Here is a 21,978-nt window from a genome sequence, read left to right on the forward strand (position 1 = left end):
TGAAAGCCAATAGTGACAAGATATTCAGAAATCTTGTCAGACCATGCTCTTGGTGCTTGCTTTAAGCCATACAAGGCTTTCTTCAACCTGCAAACATGCTCGGGGTGACCCACATCCTCATAACCAGGTGGCTGCAACATATACACCTCTTCTTGCAAATCCCCATGCAAGAATGCATTCTTTACATCCATCTGATGTAAAGACCATTGCTTTGACGCAGCCACTGCTATCACAACTCTCACCGTTGCCATCTTGGCAACTGGGCTGAAAGTTTCTTCATAATCAATGCCATATGTCTGCGCATACCCTTTGGCTACCAATCTAGCCTTGTACCTGTTTATGCTTCCATCACTGTTATGTTTAACTTTGTACACCCACTTGCATCCAATGGCTTTCTTGCCTTCAGGCAATTGCACTAAGTCCCAAGTTTCATTTCCATATAGTGCATCCATCTCCTCATCCATAGCTTTCTCCCAACACACATTTCCAACAGCCTCATCAATGCATGTGGACTCAACAACCTGCACAACCTTTGCCATATATGCATAGTGATGTGCCACATAACCATCATATGTAAATCTCTGCACAGGGTTCTTCACTCTCCCTGATCTTCGCAGCTTTTCATTCATGGCTTCCATAGCCTTCTTTACACCAGGTGTTCTCATAGCTGGGATCCCAAGCTCCTCATCAAGGCTCATATCTGAGCCACTAGACTCTCCATCAACATGAGAATGCCCTGCAGAAATGTTAGGCATACCAAGGGGCTCAACCGCTTTCTCTTTTCCTTTACGTGATGTAGTAATCACATTTGCAGGACTGGTATTATGACGTAGCCTGCCACTCCATGGTCTATCAACAGACCCACTAGATGAGGACTCTCCTGGTCCACTCAAAGACTGTGATTGCTGACCTGCATTCTGTGCAACCACACTTCCACTCACATCAGCCCCAACAGCTTCTTTTTTAGCAGCATACCAGCTGCTCATCTCATCAAAGACAACATCCCTGCTTACCCTCAACTCACGTGTAGCAGGGTTATAACACCTGTATCCCTTTTGCTCAAGGGAATATCCAATAAACACACATTTTTCAGCTTTCGGATCCAGCTTAGTTCTCAGCTCATCTGGCACATGCACATATGCAATGCATCCAAAGACTTTCAGATGAGACAAATCTGGTTTTCTGCCAGTAAACCTCTCCTCTGGAGTTACATCATGTATGGCTGCAGTTGGAGTCCTGTTCATGATGTATACTGCTGTAGAAACAGCCTCAGCCCAATAGCAATGCGGCATATTCTTCTCTTCCATCAATGCTCGCGCAATCTCAGCAATGTGCCTGTTTTTCCGCTCAGCAACTCCATTTTGCTGCGGAGTGTATCTGCATGTAAACTGTCTCCGAATACCATTCTTCTTCAAAAATTCAGAGAACTCATTGGAGAAGTACTCTCCCCCTCCATCTGACCTTAGGCACTTTACATATTTTCCTGTTTGCTTTTCAACCAAAACTCTGAAATTCTGAAAGTGAGTGAACACCTCACTCTTCTCTTTCATGAAATATACCCACACTTTCCTTGTGTGGTCATCAATGAAAGTGACATAGTATCTGCAGCCTCCCATAGACACGGTCTTCGTAGGACCCCATACATCTGAATGCACAACATCTAGTGCATTTCTGCTCACATATCTGTTACGTGGAAACACATGCTTTGTTTGCTTCCCAAATTGGCATGCTTCACATATTTTCTGCATACCTTCCACTTTAAATTTTGGCAGCCCTGTCACAATTCCTTTTGTCTGCATAGACTTCAATCTCTGCACATTTACATGTCCAATTCTTTTATGCCATATGTCTGTGTCTGCAACAACTCCTGAACCATTTGCAAACATCGCAGCACTCATCTCAGGCATGTCTACATCCAACGTAAACATTCTGCCCACTCTGTTGCCTTTTGCAACCAACCTGCACTTGTCTTTAAAATCTTCAACATAACACCCATCAGGGTTAACCGAACCTGCAAACCCTGCTCAATCATCTGGCCAACTGAAACCAGATTCTTTGTTATGTTCGGTACATGAAGTACATCTGCAAGGTACTTCACTTTGCCATCCTGCATAGACAATGGCACATCTCCAATGTGGGCAATTGGATGAGCAGTGTCATCCCATGTTTCCACAAAACCTGGTCGTTCCGGGTTTTTCATCTCCTTGAACCACTCCCCATGACTCGTCATGTGGTTCGAAGCGCCTGAATCCACATACCATACATTATCTTTTTGTGCTGCATCAACATTTTCAGACATGGCATTCACAACATGCTGCATAACAAACAACCTTTCATTATCCTCATTATTTCTGCTTGAGGATGCATAGTTGTTTTGCTGCACTTTCCCATTTTGCATGTCAGCCTGCTTCTTGTAATATTCTGACTGCACATGTCCAGGCTTACCACAATAATAGCATTCACGTGCATCATTATATTGCCTTTGCCAATTTCCACGGCCTCTTTGACTCCCCCTGCCTCTGAATTTGCCTCTTCCACCTGCGTGTTGTTGTTGTTGTTGATTCTGGGACTGTTGTTGTTGCTGCTACTGCTGGCCATAATTCTGATTACCTGTTCGGCCACCTCCTTAACCGCGTCCACGGCCTCCTCTACCTCGTCCTCTTCCTGAACTCGTGTAGAAGGCCTGTTGCTCTGAACTGTTTTTGCTTTGTGAAGACTGTTGGTCTTCACCCAAGTTCTTCTCTTCGATAATCAGCATAGACACCAAATCTATAAAGTTGGGAATGTTTTCCCGAGTCTGAATAGACGTCTTGAACACCTTGTATTGTGGCCCGAGACCACGTAAACAGACTTCCACCTTGTCATCATCATCTACTGACACACCAATAGATGCAAGGGATTCCACAATACCCTTTATCTTCAGCGCATAGTCATTCACAGACATGCTCTTTTTCTCCACAGTATGAAGTTCATTCTTCAACTGTATCTTACGTGCCTTGGTATTTGTTTCATAAAGCTTTACCAAGGTGTCCCACGCCTCCTTGGGGGACTTGGCATCCTGAATGTGCCCAATCATGGTGTCCTGTATACTAATGGAAAGCCAATACATTACTTTCCTAGCTCCTTGGTTCCAGTCTTTAAACTCTTTCACATCTGCAGCAGTCGGATTTATATCCGGTATCTCCGGTGCCTCTTCATGCTCACCTTCTATGTAGTCCCAATAGCCTTTTCCCATCAGGAAATTCGTTAACCTGAACCTCCAAGCATGGAAGTTATTCTTGTCAAGCTTCTCAGCCACAATCTATGTTATGCCATCATTAGACATCTTGCCAAACACACAATTTTACCAGAAACTGCACTCTGGTTTTTCCTGCACAACTGCTGTATTTTCTGCACAGCGGTACTGCAGTCCACTCAAATGTCACAACCAGTGACCTCAATGTGCATACATACACCCAATGGCAACTGTAGACCTCTTTGCAGCACCCACAGTGTCTGCACAGTCAATCTGTCTTCCTGCAGTACTTAAAACAGAGTTCTGCAGAGAATCGATGACTTACCCGCAGTGCTCGAAATTGCCTGCTTTCTGAAAAACGGAGGTCCAGACGCGCCCGAAACGCGTTTTCGGCCCGAAATTTCAGTCCAAAGGACTATATAGTTGCCCTATAGCTTTACTCCCACGAAGAAAGCTCCTCAATCAGAGATCGTTGCCGGTGCCTCCCGTAGAGCTCCCGACAAGGGTGTAGTCACCAACACAAATAGGGAAGAGTAGTTACAGCTCTTACCCTCGTACCGCTTCCTGTGGTTCTCTTGCTTGCAGCTCAGCCCTTAGCACGAACCAGGCTCTGATACCATGAAAAGATGCAGGGGGGAAGAGAGCTTGAGCTCTTGCAAGCACACACACACACTCACAAAACCCTAATAGAGAACACACAAGGTGAGAGGCTGAAAATCTTCTTCTTCTCTACTCAACACTCAACACACCATATACAAGATAAGAGTACACATAATATGAAAGGTACTCAACCAATACATACACGGGTTCTCTATAGTGTGAACCCGACTAAATGAGCTGGCGCTATAACTATGCCAGTCTCTAGAATGGCTGTCACACAGCCTATCATCCCACTGGCCGTATATCACCCAAGATCTCACCAACCATGCCAGTGGTGTAAGTGTGGGGCCTATCCCCCAGGCGAGTCATCAGTGGCCACCGCCTCACTAGACAAGCTCGATATCTCAACACTTCGTAGTATCAGTCAACAAATTAGGGTCCGTCTCGCCAAAATTAGGGCAATCCCAGGAGGACTCCAGCTCAACCATCTGCCTCTGTTTAGAGTAATCTCAGAACTCCCTCCCAGAACTGGGGTAACCAAAGAGAATGAATTTTTCCCCAATCTACAGCAGGCAGAGCAGTTATGATAGCAGAAGTAGTGGAAGAGGAAAGAGGTCAGATTTATGCCACGATTGAAAACCAAGGACCAAATAGTCAATTCTCTGTCATCCATGCTCTAGCTAAGTATAAGGGTAAGCCATTTAAGCTTTTGATTGATTCAGGCAATACTCATTTATTTATTTCCCCAAGATGCTTGCGTAAGCTAGTCTTAGAACAGAAATCAGGGAAACCTATGCAAGTTGAATTGGCCAGTGGGAAGATTCTTTTCACTCACTATGAGACAGATCATATTCAGTTTAATAGTAACTGACTGCAAGTTCAGAGTCTTACCTTTGGGAGTTTTTGACGGAATCCTTGGAATGGATTGGCTCCAAAAAAATCAAGCTGACATTCACTGTCACAATGGAACCATTTCCTTTCGTGACCTTCAGGGGAACAAAGTTCAAGGAACTCAAATTTTTGGATCCCCAGATCTGCAATTAGTAAAAGCTTCTAGGTTACTAAAAGAACTTAGAAAGAAGCAGCTCATTTATGTTGTCAAAATGAATCCAGTAGACACAAAGTTAAAGGCTAAGGAACCAGAATGGTTAAGTGAGTATGATGATTTATTCCCAGCAGAGCTAACTGAGATGCCTCCGATTCTGGAAGTAGATCATGAGATAGAATTGACCCCCACAGCTCAGCCAATAGCCCAGCGCATGTACAAAATGCCAGTCCCTGAAGCCATTAAACTCAAGGAACACCTTACGCAGCAGTTAGAACAAGGGTTTATAAGACCCAGTGTTTCACCTTGGGGAAAGCCAGTTCTCTTTTAGAAAAAGAAGGATGGAACGTTAAGACTCTGTGTGAATTACAGAGGTCTCAATCAGTTGACAGTTAAGAATAAGTATCCTATCCCCAGAGTTGATGAGCTTCTGGATAGGCTAAATGGAGCCCAGATGTTCACAAAGATAGATCTCAAATCAGGGTATTACCAGATTAGGATTAATGATCAAGATATCCCGAAGACAGCCATCAATACTTGCTATGGGCACTATGAATTTACAGTCATGCCATTTGGTTTAACAAATTCCCCAGCTACATTCAATCACCTAATGCAAGTTATTCTTAGAGAATACTTGAATGATTTTGTTCTTGTTTTCTTTGATAATATTCTGATTTACTCAAAGAATGCAGCTGACCATGAAGCTCACGTATGTAAAGTTCTTGAGATTCTAAGGAAGCACCAACTCTTTGCAAAAAAAAGCAAATGAACTTTCTCTATCAACCATGTTGAATACTTGGGCTCTCTTGTATCTAAAGACCGAATTTCTCCAGATTCAGAAAAAGTCCAAGCAATCATAGATTGGCCTGAACCAAAGACAGTGAAAGAAGTCAGGGGATTTTTGGGATTAACTAGTTGGTATAGAATTTTTATGCCTAAGTATGCTCTCATAGCTTCCCCCCTGACTAATCTTCTCAAGAAGAATACCCCATTTCAATGGTCTGCGCCGCCAGGTGTCAGAGTGCTTTTGATAAGCTGAAGACCGCCTTGGTAACCAACCCCGTTCTAAAGTTGCCAAATTTCTCTCTACCCTTTGAGGTAGTAACTCATGCTAGTGATTTTGCACTGGGAGGTGCGCTCATGCACGAAGGTCATGCAGTGGCCTATGAATCTCGAAAACTCAGAACGCATGAGAGAAATTATGCTGTCCATGACCAGGAGCTACTTTCAGTAGTCTAGGCCCTGAAGTTGTAAGATTCCTCCCTCCACCTTTTGAGGTGTGCAGGTGTAAGAACCTTCCCTTTTGAACTTATAATTATTCCCCTCACTGAAATAAAAGAAAGATCTTGTTTTGTCCTGTGGAGAGAGAAAATGTCTAGAGGGAGATAATTCAAAATTAAGATATGTTTGGATATAAAAATTAAGATATGTTTGGATATAAAAATCCTCCTAGTGTCTTTTCCCTCAAACAAAATTCAAAAAGAAGAACTTTCCAATGTGCAATTGGAATTAATTGAAAATAGGTATAAAGGATCTTAGCCTAAGGGTTTAGATTTTTAGAAATTTTTAGATTATGGTCCAATTAAGGTTCCTATGGGCCAATAGGATCAATCCAAGTGTAGGGAGGGAGGAGATAAATTGAAGAATAAAAGAAAAACCCCCCAAAAATGAGTAAGTGCTCACATAAGATGAAGAGTGGACTAAGGACCAAAGAAAAGAATTCAAAAAACTGAATTTTGACACCTCCCCCTCATAAAGCACGCACCTTTTTCTCATCATTAACCCCAATTTTTGATTAATAAAATGAGATATTTTCATCTCTCCTATTTCCAAACTAGATCCAAAAAGTAAGTTCAATTAACCCAAAGTCAAAATTGACCAAACTGATTTGGAAAATTCTAGAATCAGTTTGCTTGGTTAGAGGCTATTTTTTTCCTATAAATAGAAGCCTCCCCCTTTGTAAAAGCTTAATGGTATTTATGCACTGTTACTCTACTCAATTTTTTAATAATTCATTTTTTTGGCCTAATCCTCTCCAAAGTGAATTGGTGGCCACTATTGCTTTAAAGAATAGTAGAACCCTCAATCCCTCAAGCAAAAGGAGAGCTTACAAGCTCCATGTAAGCTAATTTTCTTACTTTGTTTACAAATTTTAATGAAAAATCTATGGTTTTCTTGATTTTTATGAATTACAAATGATTGAATTAAATTCAAATGCTATGCCTTTGATGAAAAGGCCTTTACATTCCAACCTTTCTTAATCCTAGAAAGATTAACTAAGTGATTAATTAAACTCTTCTTATTGTTTACTCACTTGAATCTAGAAAATTGTGTAGATTAGAGTTCTATAATTCTAAATTGGGTTAATTAAGTTAAATAAAGAAAGATAAAAATGAGAAATGGTCAGCCATACAAAGGAGGTTATGGTAAAATTTTCTAGAATTTTGTGAAAAAGAAAGTTTGTTTTTATGTTATTCCAAAAGAGTAATTCCAACCATTTTTGCATCTAAAAGAAATATTCTAGTTACTCCATGTACATATTCACCTATGAATATGCATGGATATCACTAATATTAATTATTAAATTTGATTTCTATGCATAAAAAGATGCATAAAGGAATTTTTTTAATTACAAAAGTGTTATTCTTATTAAAAATTGATTTCTATGCATAGAAAGATGCGTAAAGGAAATTTTTATATTACAAAAGTGTTATTCTTATTAAAATTTATTTCTATGCATAGAAAGATGCATAAAGGAATTTTTTTAATTACAAAAGTGTTATTCTTATTAAATTTGATTTTTATGCATAGACGATGCATAAAGAAATTTTTTTAATTACAAAAATGTTATTCTTATTAAAATTGATTTTTATGTATAGAAAGATGCATAAAGGAAATTTTTTTATTACAAAAGTGTTATCCTTTTTAAAATTGTTTTCTATGCATAGAAAGATGCATAAAGGAAATTTTTTATTACAAAAGTGTTATTCTTATAAGATTTGATTTTTATGCAAGAAAGATGCATAAAGGAATTTTTTTATTACAAAAGTGTTATTCTTTTTAAAATTGATTTCTATGCATAGAAAGATGCATAAAGGAATTTTTTTATTACAAAAGTGTCATTCTTATTAAAATTGATTTCTATGCATAGAAGATGCATAAAGGAAATTTTTTATTACAAAAGTGTTATTCTTATTGAACTTGATTTGTATGCATAGAAAGATGCGTAAATAATTTTTTTTTATTTACAAAAGTGTTGTTCTTATTAAATTTGATTTTTTATGCATAGAAAGATGCATAAAGGAATTTCTTTTATTACAAAAGTGTTATTCTTATTAAATTTGATTTCTATTTATAGAAAGATGCATAAAGAAATTCTCTTTATTTTAAAAGTGTTATTCCTATTAAATTTGATTTTATGCATAAATAGATGCATAAAAGGATTTAAAAAAAAAGTTATTCCCACCATTGAAGTTGATTTTTATGCATAAATAGATGCATAAAGAATTTTTATATCAAAATTAGAATTCTCTTAAATTCTACGTTTAAATTCTATGAGTATTTGATAAATGAATAATTAAATACTCTAAGAGAGAAATTTCTATCATTTTATATTCACATGGATTGTAAAAAGAAAATTTAGGCAATCCATTGAGATCAAAATATTTAGATAAATGATTATTTTTTTTCCTCATTGGAATTCGTAACTAATTTGGAAATTAGTTAAGTTTTCTAGGTTCAGTTTTGGAAGAACTAAGGGATAAGTCTCTTGTCCGGATATACATGGACGAGGCCCCGAGTGAGGGACCCTGCCCTGCGTAAGAAGTGCTACTTCTGCTCCTAGCACCCTAGAATTCGTGCGCTGAGGGGACAGAGATCTTTCAGCTGGTATTAGAGTGAATTGGCTAAAGTGGATCAACCGAGAAGCCAAAAATGTCAAAATTTTATAAAGTAATAATAAAAAGTTGAAAATGTGTGATATAATTCATACAAATTGATATTCAGACTGAAATTCATAAATTAGTAATTGGGTCTTCAGATGGAAATACCGCAATTGCATGGAATCCCTGACTTGCTTGAGGCCTAGACGTGATTGTATTTACCTTATAATTCCAAGGACCGTGACTACTCGTATTTACCGAGAGTATAACTACAGCTCTTTACTGGCAGTATATACCGAGTAAATTTAAGACCTTGAAATTATAAGCAAAAATGCTGCTTATAATTTCAAGGACCGTGACTACTCGTATATACCGAGAGTATAACTACAGCTCTTTACTCGTATATACCGAGAGTATAACTACAGCTCTTTACTGGCAGTATATACCGAGTAAATTTAAGACCTTGAAATTATAAGCAAAAATGCTATCCAGATGATGAATTTGAATGTGGTTGATATGATTTTAAAACTCTGGCTGATGAGTTGATTTGGATTCGAATTGAAAAATGATGATTCCTAAATTTTGGTTGAAAAGCGATAAGTTGAGCAAAACCACAATGAGGATGAATGGGACGAGTCCTTGTGATGATGTTCATAATGACTTCAACGAATCACTATAGGTTAGTGGATTGTGCTGAGAGATTTCTATTGTTAACACTTGACCCAGTGGATCGAGTTAAGGGATGACAAATTAAAAAAATTTATAATTGAAATTCCCATGGAGGACTGTTCAGATGGAAATTCCAGTCTAATGGACCATTATTGTGTTAAAGATATGAATGATATGATCTGAATGAATTGTTATGTGATGATGAGTTCTATATAAGGGATCTTTATCCCAGGATGTTGTTGGGTTCACCAGACTATAAGGAATCCCAGAATCAGTTGGATCTTAAGGGAAAGAGTTGTCCTCTAGTTTGCGAGATGAGGACATCTCGTGTTTTTTAAGTGGGGTAGGATGTAAGATTCCTCCCTCCAGCTTTTGAGGTGTGTAGGTGTAAGAACCTTCCCTTCTGATCTTATAATTATTCCCCTCTTTGAAATAAAAGAAAGATCTTTTTTTACCCTGTTTTGGCCTGGAGAGAGAAAATGTCTAGAGGTAGGTAATTCAAAATTGAGATATTTTTGGATATAAAAATCCTCCTAGTGTCAAATGGTTTCCCTTGAAACAGAAATTCAAAAAGAACTTTCTAATGTGCGATTGGAATTAATTGAAAATAGGTATAAAGGACTTAGCCTAAGGGTCCATATTTTTAAGAAATTTTTAGATTATGGTCCAATTAAGATACCTATGGGCCAATAGGATCAATCCAAGTATAGGGAGGAGATAAATTGAAGAATAAAAGAAAAATCTCCAAAAATGAGTAAATGCTCACATAAGATGAAGAGTGGACTAAGGACCAAAGAAAAGAATTAAAAAACTAAAATTTGACACCTTAGTGTGGGGATCTCCCTCATGTAGGCGCCTTTTCTCATCATTACCCCCAATTTTTAATCAATAAAATGAGATATTTTCATCTCTTCTCTCTCCTATTTCAAAACTCAGTGTGGGGATCTTCCTCATGAAGTAGGCACCTTTTTCTCATCATTACCCCCAATTTTTAATCAATAAAATGAGATATTTTCATCTCTTCTCTCTCCTGTTTCAAAACTAGATCCAAAAAGTAAGCTGAACTGACCCAAAAATGGTCAAAAATTGACCAAACTGATCTGGAAAATTCTAGAATCAGTTTGCTTGGTTAGAGGCTCACTTTTTCCTATAAATAGAAGCCTCCCCCTTTTGTAAAAGCTTAATGGTGTTTATGCACTATTACTCTACTCCTGTCCTGAGCCATCTACATTGATTTTTTTAATAATTTGATTGTTTTTTGCCTAATCCACTCCAAAGTGAATTGGTGGCCACTATTGCTTCAAACAAGAGTAGAACCCTCAATCCCTCAAGCCAAAGGAGAGCTTACAAGCTCCATGTAAGCTAATTTTCTTACTTTGTTTACAAATTTTAAAGAAAAATCTATGGTTTTCTTGATTTTTATGAATTGCAGATGATTGAATTAAATTCAAATGCCTTTGATGAAAAGGCCACCCCCTTCTCTTCTTTACATTCCAACCTTTCTTAATCCTAGAAAGATTAACTAAGTGATTAATTAAACTCTTCTTATTGTTTGCTCTCTTGAATCTAGAAAATTGTGTAGATTAGAGTTCTATAATTCTAAATTGGGTTAATAAAGTTAAATAAAGAAAGATGAAAATGAGAAATGGTTAGACATACAAAGGAGGTTATGGCAAAATTTTCCAGAATTTTATGAAAAAGAAAGTTTGTTTTTATGTTATTCCAAAAAAGAAATTCCCACCATTTTTGCATCTAAAAAAAATGTACATATTCACCTATGAATATACATGGATATCACTGATATTAATTATTAAATTTGATTTCTATGCATAGGCCTCTCAATGAGGAAAAAAGCGTTGGTCTCTATGATCCAAGTGCAAATCTTTTCCTTGATCTGACTATGGGACTTACGGGTTTGGTTAGATCAGTTCAGCTAGTTAAGGCTCTTGACTATGTTAGAGTAAAAATATCATGGAGGAATCGTCCGTGCTTTCCAGGCGAGGGAAGTTTTTCCGGGTTTGGTTTTGGGAGAACCGAGGGATTAGTCTCTTATCCGGATATATGTGGGCGAGGCCCTGAGTGAGGGACCTTGCCCCACGCAAGAAGTGCTACTTTCGTTGCTATAGCACTCCAGAATTTGTTGCGCTGAGGGGAGAGGGATCTTTCAGAAGTTGTGGAGTCATTACCTACTGGGTCAAAGATTCACTTTGATGACAGGTCATCAGAGCTTAAAGTGGATCTTCACTCAGAAGGATCTCAACATCATGCACCAAAGAAGGTTGATGCAGACCCTCCAGGAATTTGATTTTGAAATCAAGTACCGCCCATGCAAAGAAAATGTTATAGCAGATGCCCTCAGCAGAAAAGCCTCGTTGCTTGCAATCACAGTGGTGTCAAATCCATTGATTAATGAAACAAGAGAAAAGATCATGCAAGATAGATTCTTTGGCCCTATTGCTACCCTACTTATTCAGGAAAGAAAAACTCCTCAGGAGTTGAACCGAGTTCAGGGTACAGCCTGAATGAAGGAATTATGTATTATAATAGTAGACTATGCATTCCCAATGATGAGGGAACTAAGGGTCAAATTTCGAATGAAGCCCATAATAGCCTTATAGCAGGACATCCAAGTCTCATCAAGACCTACATGCCTGTAAAGAAAAGCTTCTTTTGGCCTAGACTAAAAAAGGATGTACTTAATCATGTACGTCAATGCCTGATATGTCAGAAAGTCAAAGTCAAGAGAGTAAAAATGCCTCGGAAGCTACATCCATTAGACATCCCCCACATGAAATGGGAATGTATTAGTATGGATTTTATTACTGGACTACCTTCAGTGCAATCAAGTTACAACTCCATCTTCGTGGTAGTTGACAGACTAACCAAAGTTGTCCATCTGATTCCAGTTTAACAAAATAATGGTTATTTCTTTTAGATTATTTATAAGTAGTTAAAAACTTCTTTGATTGATTCTAAATGCGAAATAGATTGTCTTATCAATTTGGAAAAAGCGAAATAATGGGATTAGCTTAATCTAGTAGGATAATCATAATTAATTTTATGATTATGGTTAGAATTATGATTTAAATTCATAGTTTGATTTTAAGCATAAAAGAGGAACTACTATCATATTTTCATTACAAGCTTTTATTCTTTAGAAAAAATTGAGATTTATCAGTAATAGCAGAGCGAAGCTATGGTAACATTTTTAGAAAATAATACATATCTTATTTTTATGCATAATGCTAAAAGAGGACTTCCTACCATATTCTAGGATTGGACATCCTATGCAAAAAGAATGATTTTCATCATATTCATGAGAAATAATGTTTTTGTAATTATGCATAATTAATTGATTATGAGAAAAGAGTAAATTTTGGTAAATGTATTTTTATACAAAAAGAGGAATTCCCATGCTATTTGAGATCCAAGTAATTAAATGGTAAAAGAGAAATTTTTGGTGAATTTAGTTTTATGCAAAAATAGAAAAAATTTTGGTAACTATACTTTTTTGCAAAAAGAGAAATTCCCACGATATTTGAGATCCAAGTAATTAAATGGTAAAAGAGGGAATTTTGGCATAATTCAAATTATCAGTATTTATCAAAAGTGAAATTTTGAGCATTATTAATTTATTGGAAAATATGGGTAGAATTGATTTTTATAAATTCCATGAATCTTTTATTAAAAAAAAAGAATATTGAATATATCTCACTTGAGAAATTTGAGAAAGAATATGAAAATATCCATCGAGAAAAAGTACCTTTAACTAGGCTAAGAAATTGCCAGAAACTTAGATAAGTCCCATCGGTATCAAAAGTAGAAAACGGTACTAAATGTGAATGCAATGTGATAAGATGCGAATACGATGTGATAAGATGTGAGTGGATGTGATGAGATGGGGATGAGATGTGATGTGATGTAAATGGATGTGGATGTGGATGTGATGAGATGTGATGATATGTGAAAGGATGTGATGTGATGTAAATGGATGAGAATGAGATGTGATGATATGTGAAAGGATGTGATGTAATGTAAATGGATGAGAATGAGATGTGATGTAAAAGATGTGCATGTGATATGAATGGATGAGATGTGATGTGGATATGTTGTGATGTGGTGTGATATGGACAGATGTGGATGTGATGTAATGTGGATGGAATGAATGTGATGTGATGTGGATGGATGTGAACAAGATTTGATAAGATGAGGATGGATGTGACGAGATGTGAATAAATGTGGGGCATGAATGGGTGTGATGGATGTGATGAAATGTGAGTGGATATGGTGAGATGTGGTGAGATGTGAATGTGATGTAATGAGATGTGAATGGATGTGATGTGATAAGGATCTGGTTAGATATGAATGGATGAGATATGATGTGGATAGATGAGATGTGATGTGATGTGGGCTTGGGTAAATGTCAATGGATGTGAAATGTGTAAATAGATGTGAACGTGATGTGATGATATGTGGATATGATGTGGATCTGAATGAATGTAGATGGATGTGATGTGATATGAATGGATGAGATGTGATGTGGATATGTTGTGATGTGATGTGATGAGGATAGATGTGGATAGATGTGATGAGATGTAATATGATGTGATTCAATGAGAATGGATGAAGGACGATCAGAATACATATAACTGGATGTGGAATAAGCAATGTGAATTGATGTAGAAGAATGTGGAATAACGAGAAATGATGTTGCACAATGTGGAAAGATGAGAGCTCGTTAGAAACTGTATTTATGAAACCTGTTTTTAAATGACTCTTTTATGTCACAAGAATGCTGGGAAAGCATTTTGACCATCTTGTGAATGAGATCGTGGAGACCTAAGTGATAAAGTTGCAAACAGCTGACCGAGAGTCAATGGAGGACATCTCGCGTAGCAAGGTCGGCCGAGGTCTTGTGACCAGCCTCAGTTCAATTTAAATGGTGATTGAGCTTCTGGTACGGTGGATGAGGGACCAAGGAAGCGGCCTATGAGTGAAGCGCTAGGTGACCTGCAAAGAAGCCTAGAGGGTGCCAACCCTACGGTGCTCAGGCTCTGGATCGCCGAAGATACCCACGCATGCATCTAGGAAGAAAATGGAACAAGGTGTTAGAGTTGTTTTCTGAACTCGGGCATGGATCTGGTTGATTGGCCTTGATGGTCCGCAACGGATGAGTCCATGGCTCTTTTATATGGATCTATTGGTTGATCTTGCTGATCTTCAACAGAGAGTCCATATGGATTTTCTCAAGTGAATATATTTCCAGGTACTATGAGCTAGGAACTATTGAAAAGGCCCCTGAGTGGACAGGTGGTGAGTGTTTTGGTTACCAATGATGCCATAGGTACACCGATGAAGGAATGATTGCAAATTGGAACATAAGCTAGATATTTTGGAGGATTATGATCAGTGATACTATGGTTTCATTAAAGGATTGTTTTAAAGACAGCTGAATCTGTGAAACAAATAATTTCATATTGGGTGTGTAAGTGGTGTGACTATCTTGAAGTTTGCTTGAAGTGCCGGCTAGGGGCCTAGGAACTCTTCCCTGGTACTCAGGGCAAAACATGACCAAATTCCTAAATGGATCCTATCACTACAGTGGTTGGGCGGTTGGCTAACCCATGGGATTGGATGGGGTTAGGCTGGATTGATGGATCCCTAAAATGAGACTCAATTCTATTAAGTTACCATAGTTGAAGTAAATCCCAGATAACCCTTGTTCTATGGAAAAGAATCAACGGCTGTGTCTCTTGATGAGGAAAAAAGCGTTGGACTCTATGATCCAAGTGCAAGCCTCTTCCTTGATCTGACCATGAGACTTATGGGTTTGGTCAAATCAGTTTGGTTAGTTAGGGCTTTTGACTATGTTAGAATAAAATTATCCTAGAGGAATTGCCTGTGCTTTCTGGGTGAGGGAAGTTTTTTTGGGTTCAGTTTTGGAAGAACCGAGGGATTAGTCTCTTGTCTAGATATCCATGCGAGGCCCCGAGTGAGAGGCTCTGCCCTGTGCAAGAAGTGCTACTTCTACTACTAGCACCCCAGAATTCGTTGTGCGAAGGGGGCAGGGATCTTTCACAGCCGTCCTTCGGTTGTAACTATCAGCTCACACATTAATCATTCTCACATTGGATTCACTCACGATGTCTTTACATAATTAATTGGATTCACTCCCAATGTCTTTACATAATTAATTGGATTCACTCCCAATTAGATTCACTCACAATGTGCCCACATAATTAATTTGGATTCACTCCCGCATTGGATTCACTCACAACAATGTGCTTACATAATTAATTTGGATTCACTCCAACATTGGATTCACTCACAATGTCTTTATACGCGTTGCACATATTTAGAGAGTTGATTAAACTCACACCACACGTCTCACACGCATCACAGCTGGTTGGATTCACTCGCAAAACTAACTTGGGTCACCCTCTAAAGAATTAGATTCACTCTAAATTCTTATACCACATTAGGTCACACTCATTAAAAATTAATCAGAAGAGTTGATTGGATTCACTCACAATCAAACTCACACATTCCTTACATACATCACATATGTCAAATCTAGTTGGATTCACTCACAACCAACACTTAATTTTGATAAGTTATCCATCACAGATAAATATTATAGACATGTAAAAGAGACATTGTATCAAACAATTCTATGTGTAATCAATCCTAGTATACCATACCACTAGAAATTATCCCACACAAATCTAGAGATAAGTATGCATCGGAATACTTCACATAGGATTAATCTTGTGTCCTATACCACAAGATCAATACATAGTGAAATATTCATAAAGTATAGTTCAAGATGGAAGGGTCAGTTCCTCCAAGAAGTTCTACTTTTTATGTATAAGTACCCTCCTTGAAATTTACAAAAAGTCTTAAATAAAATTTGTTGTAGAGATAATCAAGTGAATATGTTACCCTAAGAGACAGTAGTTGTCATGGTAGTCTTGTTCTTCATCATCGTCGATCATATTGAGTCCAGGTGAAATGAGGGTGAAATAAACTTACATAACAAATACTAAATAAAAATTGATGAAGTAAAATAAAATCCAAAAGTAAGAGAGTTTTCCCTTGATGTATTGTTGCTACAAAATGAAAAAGTGTTAGAGAAATTAAGAATTTCAAACAATTTGTGAACAACCAAAAACGTAATTATTTAGTAAAGATGAGGACTTATCGTGTGTAAGTCAAGATGATAATTGTTGGAAACTCAACATGGCTCCATGGTAGAGATCATTGGTATGACTTCCACATCATGCTTTGTAACATGCCCATCTTCATTAATTAAAAAAACGTCCCTGTAATAGATGAATTTATGAGTTTTTATGGTGTAAAAATCAGTAATTTTATTAAACAATCCATTTTCACTTAGAATCTTCAAATTTTGAGTCCAAATTTAGAATCTACGTGTAATTTTACCCTAATATACGATTTTACAGTATCCAAAACGGACACCGGATCAAACTTATACGTGAATTTTAGTTATTTTTAGTCTAAAAAACAACGACCTTTAAACCTTAATAAATGCATAAAATCCATACTGATATATTTCCACTTCATCTGGAAGATGTCTAATGGATGTAATTTCCCAGGCATTTTTACTCTCTCGGCCTTAACTTTCTGACAGGTCAGACATTGACGTACATGATTAAGCACATCCTTTTTTAGACCAAGCCAAAAGAAGCTTTTCTTCACAGACATGTAGGTTTTGATGAAATTTGGATGTCCTGCAATAAGGCAGTCATGGGCTTCATTCAGAATTTGACCCTTAGTTCCCTCATCATTGGGAATGCATAGCTTGCGATTATCATACATAATTCCATCATCTAGGCTATACCCTTGAACTCAGTTCAACTCCTGTGGAGTTTTGCTTTCCTGCATAAGTAGGGTAGCAATAGGGCCAAAGAATCTGTCCTGCATGATCTTCTATCTTGCTTCAATAATCAAAGGATTTGACACTACAGTAATTGCAAGCAAGGAGGCTTTTCTGCTGAGGGCATCTGCTACCACGTTTTCTTTGCCTGGGTGGTACTTGATTTCAAAATCAAATTCCTACAGGGTTTGTATCCACCTTCTCTGGCGTATGTTGAGATCCTTCTGAGTGAAGATCCACTTTAAACTTTGATGATCTATCATCAAAGTGAATCTTTGACCCAGTAGGTAATGTCTCCACAACTTTAGGGCATAAACTACTGAAAGTAGTTCTAGGTCATGGACAGCATAATTGCTCTCATGTGTTCTGAGTTTTTGGGATTCATAGGCCACTGCATGACCTTCCTGCATGAGTGCACCTCCCAGGGCAAAACCACTGGCATCAGTTACTACCTCAAAGGGTAGAGAGAAATATGGCAGCTTTTTAGAATAGGATTGGTTACCAAGGTGGTCTTCAGCTTATCAAAAGCACTCTGGCACCTAGCAGACCATTGAAACGGGATATTCTTCTTGCGAAGATTAGTCAAGGGGGAAGCTATGAGAGCATACTTTGGTATAAAAATTCTATACCAACCAATCAATCCCAAGAATCCTCTGACTTCTTTCACTATCTTTGGTTCAGGCCAATCTATGACTGCTTGGACTTTCGCGGAGTCTAGAGAAATTCCATCTTTGGATACCAGAAAGCCCAAGTATTCAACATGGTCAGCAAAGAAAGTGCATTTGCTCTTTTTTGCAAAGAGTTGGTGCTTCCTTAGAATCTCAAGAACTTTTCTGACATGAGCTTCATGGTCAGCTGCATTCTTTGAGTAGATCATAATATCATCAAAGAAAACAAAATCATCCAAGTATTCTTTGAGAATGTCTTGCATTAAGCGATTGAATGTAGCTAGGGAATTTGTCAATCCAAACGGCATGATAGTGAATTCATAATGCCCATACCGAGTATTGATGGGGCTGTCTTTGGGATATCTTGCTCCTGATCTGATAATACCCTAATTTGAGATCTATCTTTGTGAAGATCTGGGCTCCACTTAGCCTGTCCAAAAGCTCATCAATTCTGGGGATGGGATATTTATTCTTAACTGTTGATTGAGACCTCTGTAGTCCACACAGAGTCTTAGCGTTCCATCTTTCTTTTTCTGAAAGAGAACTAGCGCACCCCAAGGTGAAACATTGGGTCTTACAAACCCTTGTTCCAACACTTGTCTAAAACACCATATTCGTGAGTTTGGGAATCTCCCAAGTCCCATTTTTGTAATACTAAAAAGGTGGGACCCGATTAACATGTCTATAAGTTTCTTAAAACCCTATCATGTGACCTATCATTAGAAAGCGCTTGAAAAGAGGGATCTATTAAGCTTTAAAGTGCTCAATTTGGAGTAATGGTGTTCAAGTTATGGCAAATCTAAAGTTTTGACCACGTGTCCCAAACTTATGGGAAATTCCCATATTCCCCAATATGGTGTTCTAAGCTGTTCCTTGAGTTTGATGGCTTCAAGAACTAGCATTTTGTATGTGCGTAGGGCTATTGGTTGAGCTCCGGGGGTCAATTCTATCACATGATCTACTTCTCGAATTGGAGGCATCTCTGTTAACTCTGTTGGGAATAAATCATCATATTCACTTAACCATTAAGGTTCTTTAGCTTTTAACTTTGAGTCTACCGGATCCATTTTCACAAGATAAATGTGCTGCTTCTTTCTAAGTCCTTTTAGTAACTTAGAAGCCTTTACTAATTGCAGACTAGGGGATCCTAAATTTCGGGTTCCTTGAACTTTGTTTCCATGAAGGTCACGAAAGGAGATGGTTCCATTATGACAGTGAATGTCAACTTGATTTTCGTGGAGCCAATCCATTCCAAGGATCTCGTCGAAAACTCCCAAAGGTATAACTCTGAACTGGCAAAACAATCAGTTAAATTCCCATCTAGATTGAACTGAATACGATCTGTCTCTCAAGGTGAGTGAAAAGAATCTTCCCACTTGCCAATTCAACTTGCATAGGTTTCCCTGATTTCTGATCTAAGACTACCTTACGCAAGCATCCAGGGAAAATAAAAGAATGAGTACTGCCTGAATCAATCAAAAGCTTAAAAGGCTTACCCTGATACTCAGCTGGAGTCTCAATGACGGAGAATTGACGGTTTGGCCCTTGGTTTTCAATTGCAGCATAAATCTGTCCTCTTTCCTCTTCCACTACTTCTGCAATTGTGACTGCTCTGGCTGCTGCAGTCTGAGGCTGAACTCTTTCTCTTTGGTTGCCCCAATTCTGGGAAGGAGTTCCGAGGCTACTCTAGACAGAGGCAGATGGCATACATATATATGTTCCATGCCATACGCATGGGTGTCCTCGACACCGCGAGCCCGTGCATCGCCTGGTCAGAACCCTCCAGGATCCTCCTTAGGTGTCCTGGCACTTCACTCAGGGACCGCTTCGTCAGCCCTCGTCTATCATACCGGAAGCACACCATTTTAACCATACCGAGGCTGGTCAAGACCTAGGTAGGCTTTGCCACGTGAGCTATCCTTTGAACACTCCCCACCACCAGCTATTGTTGCAACCGAACTTCCCTTAGAACACACATATACCAAATGCTCCCTCCAGCATTAAGATAGTCCTTTAAGAAAACAGGGTTTCTATGCAAGCTTTTCAGTTTTGATTTTCTTTTGAATACAATGAGTATATCTTAATTTTGTAACTCAAGACTTCTAGATCACAGTTCTAGATTCCCAAGAAGAATTCTTCAAATTTTGAATTCTTGATCCTCAGATCAAAATCAAAGGTCTCAACTTAGTTTCAGATTCGGTGGGTAATTTGAGTGTAGATTACTGAACTGGTCACATCGTCATTTCTTGAATCTGATGAAGGAGTTACGTCTTGGTCATAGTCTGATTGAGGGTTTGAGTCTGGAAAGATTCTCCCTGAACTATCTTTCCCGAAGGTAATATTTCAATTACTACTTTACTGAATTCAAAACTAAACACGAATTCCTAGGAGGAATAATTTAGTCATTTATCTAAAATTCCGACTTCAATAGTTTTTTTTGAATTTTCTCATTATCATCCTAGAGAATATGAAACGGTAAAATTTTCTTTCATAGAGTATTTACTTAATTCATTTACCCATATTCATGGGATTTAAAAAAAAGGATTAAAGAGAACTCTTATTTTGATATAAAAATTTCTGTATGCATCTATTTATGCATAAAAATCCATTTTGATGAAAGTAACACTTTTATAATTAAAAAAATCTTTTATGCATAAAAATCAATAATGATGAAAGTAACACTTTTATAATAAAAAAATATTCTTTTATGCATCTATTTATGCATACAAATCCATTTGGATGAAATTAACACTTTTAATAAAAAAAATATTCTTTTAAGCATCTATTTATGCATAAAAATCAATATTGATGAAAGTAACACTTTTATAATTAAAAAAATATTCTTTTATGCATCTATTTATGCATAAAAATCAATAATGATGGAAGTAACACTTTTATAATAAAAATAATATTCTTTTATGCATCTATTTATGCATAAAAATCCATTTTGATGAAATTAACACTTTTATTTAAAAAAACTATTCTTTTATACATCTATTTATGCATAAAAATCAATACTGATGAAAGTAACACTTCTATAATAAAAATACTATTCTTTTATGCATATATTTATGCATAAAAATCAATAATGATGAAAGTAACACTTTTATAATAATAAAAATATTCTTTTATGCATCTATTTATGCATAAAAATCTATTTTGATGAAATTAACACTTTTATTAAAAAAATATTCTTTTATGCATCTATTTATGCATAAAAATCAATATTGATGAAAGTAACACTTTTATAATTAAAAAAATATTCTTTTATGCATTTATTTATGCATAAAAGTCAATATTGATGAAAGTAACACTTTTATAATAAAAAATATATTCTTTTTTTTGCATCTATTTATGCATAAAAATCCATTTTGATGAAATTAACACTTTTATAATAAAAATAATATTCTTTTATGCATCTATTTATGCATAAAAATCAATATTGATGAAGGTAACACTTTTATAATAAAAATAATATTCTTTTATGTATCTATTTATGCATAAAAATCAATATTTATGAAAGTAACACTTTTATAATAAAAAAATATTCTTTTATGCATCTATTTATGCATAAAAATCAATATTGATGAAAGTAACACTTTTATAATAAAAATAATATTCTTTTATGCAACTATTTATGCATAAAAATCAATATTGATGAAAGTAACACTTTTATAATAAAAATAATAATCAATATGCATCGTTCTATGCATAAAATTTAATTCTACTAAAAATCACTCTTTTATAATAAAAATAATAATCAATATGCATCTTTCTATGCATGAATGAAAATGACACTTTTAGAATACACAAACGATGGGGATTACTCTTTTTGATTAATAAAAGATCAAATTTATTTCACAAATTTTTTATTAAATTTTGCCATAACCTCCTTTATATGGCTGACCATTTTTTAATTTTTCTAATCGTAATCTACTTAGGAATTATCCCCAATTGGTTTAAAGCATTCTAAACTAATCAAT

This window comes from Cibotium barometz, chromosome 48 (assembly GCF_041138505.1).
Source record: "Cibotium barometz isolate CiBa-2024 chromosome 48, ASM4113850v1, whole genome shotgun sequence".
NCBI lineage: Eukaryota > Viridiplantae > Streptophyta > Polypodiopsida > Cyatheales > Cibotiaceae > Cibotium > Cibotium barometz.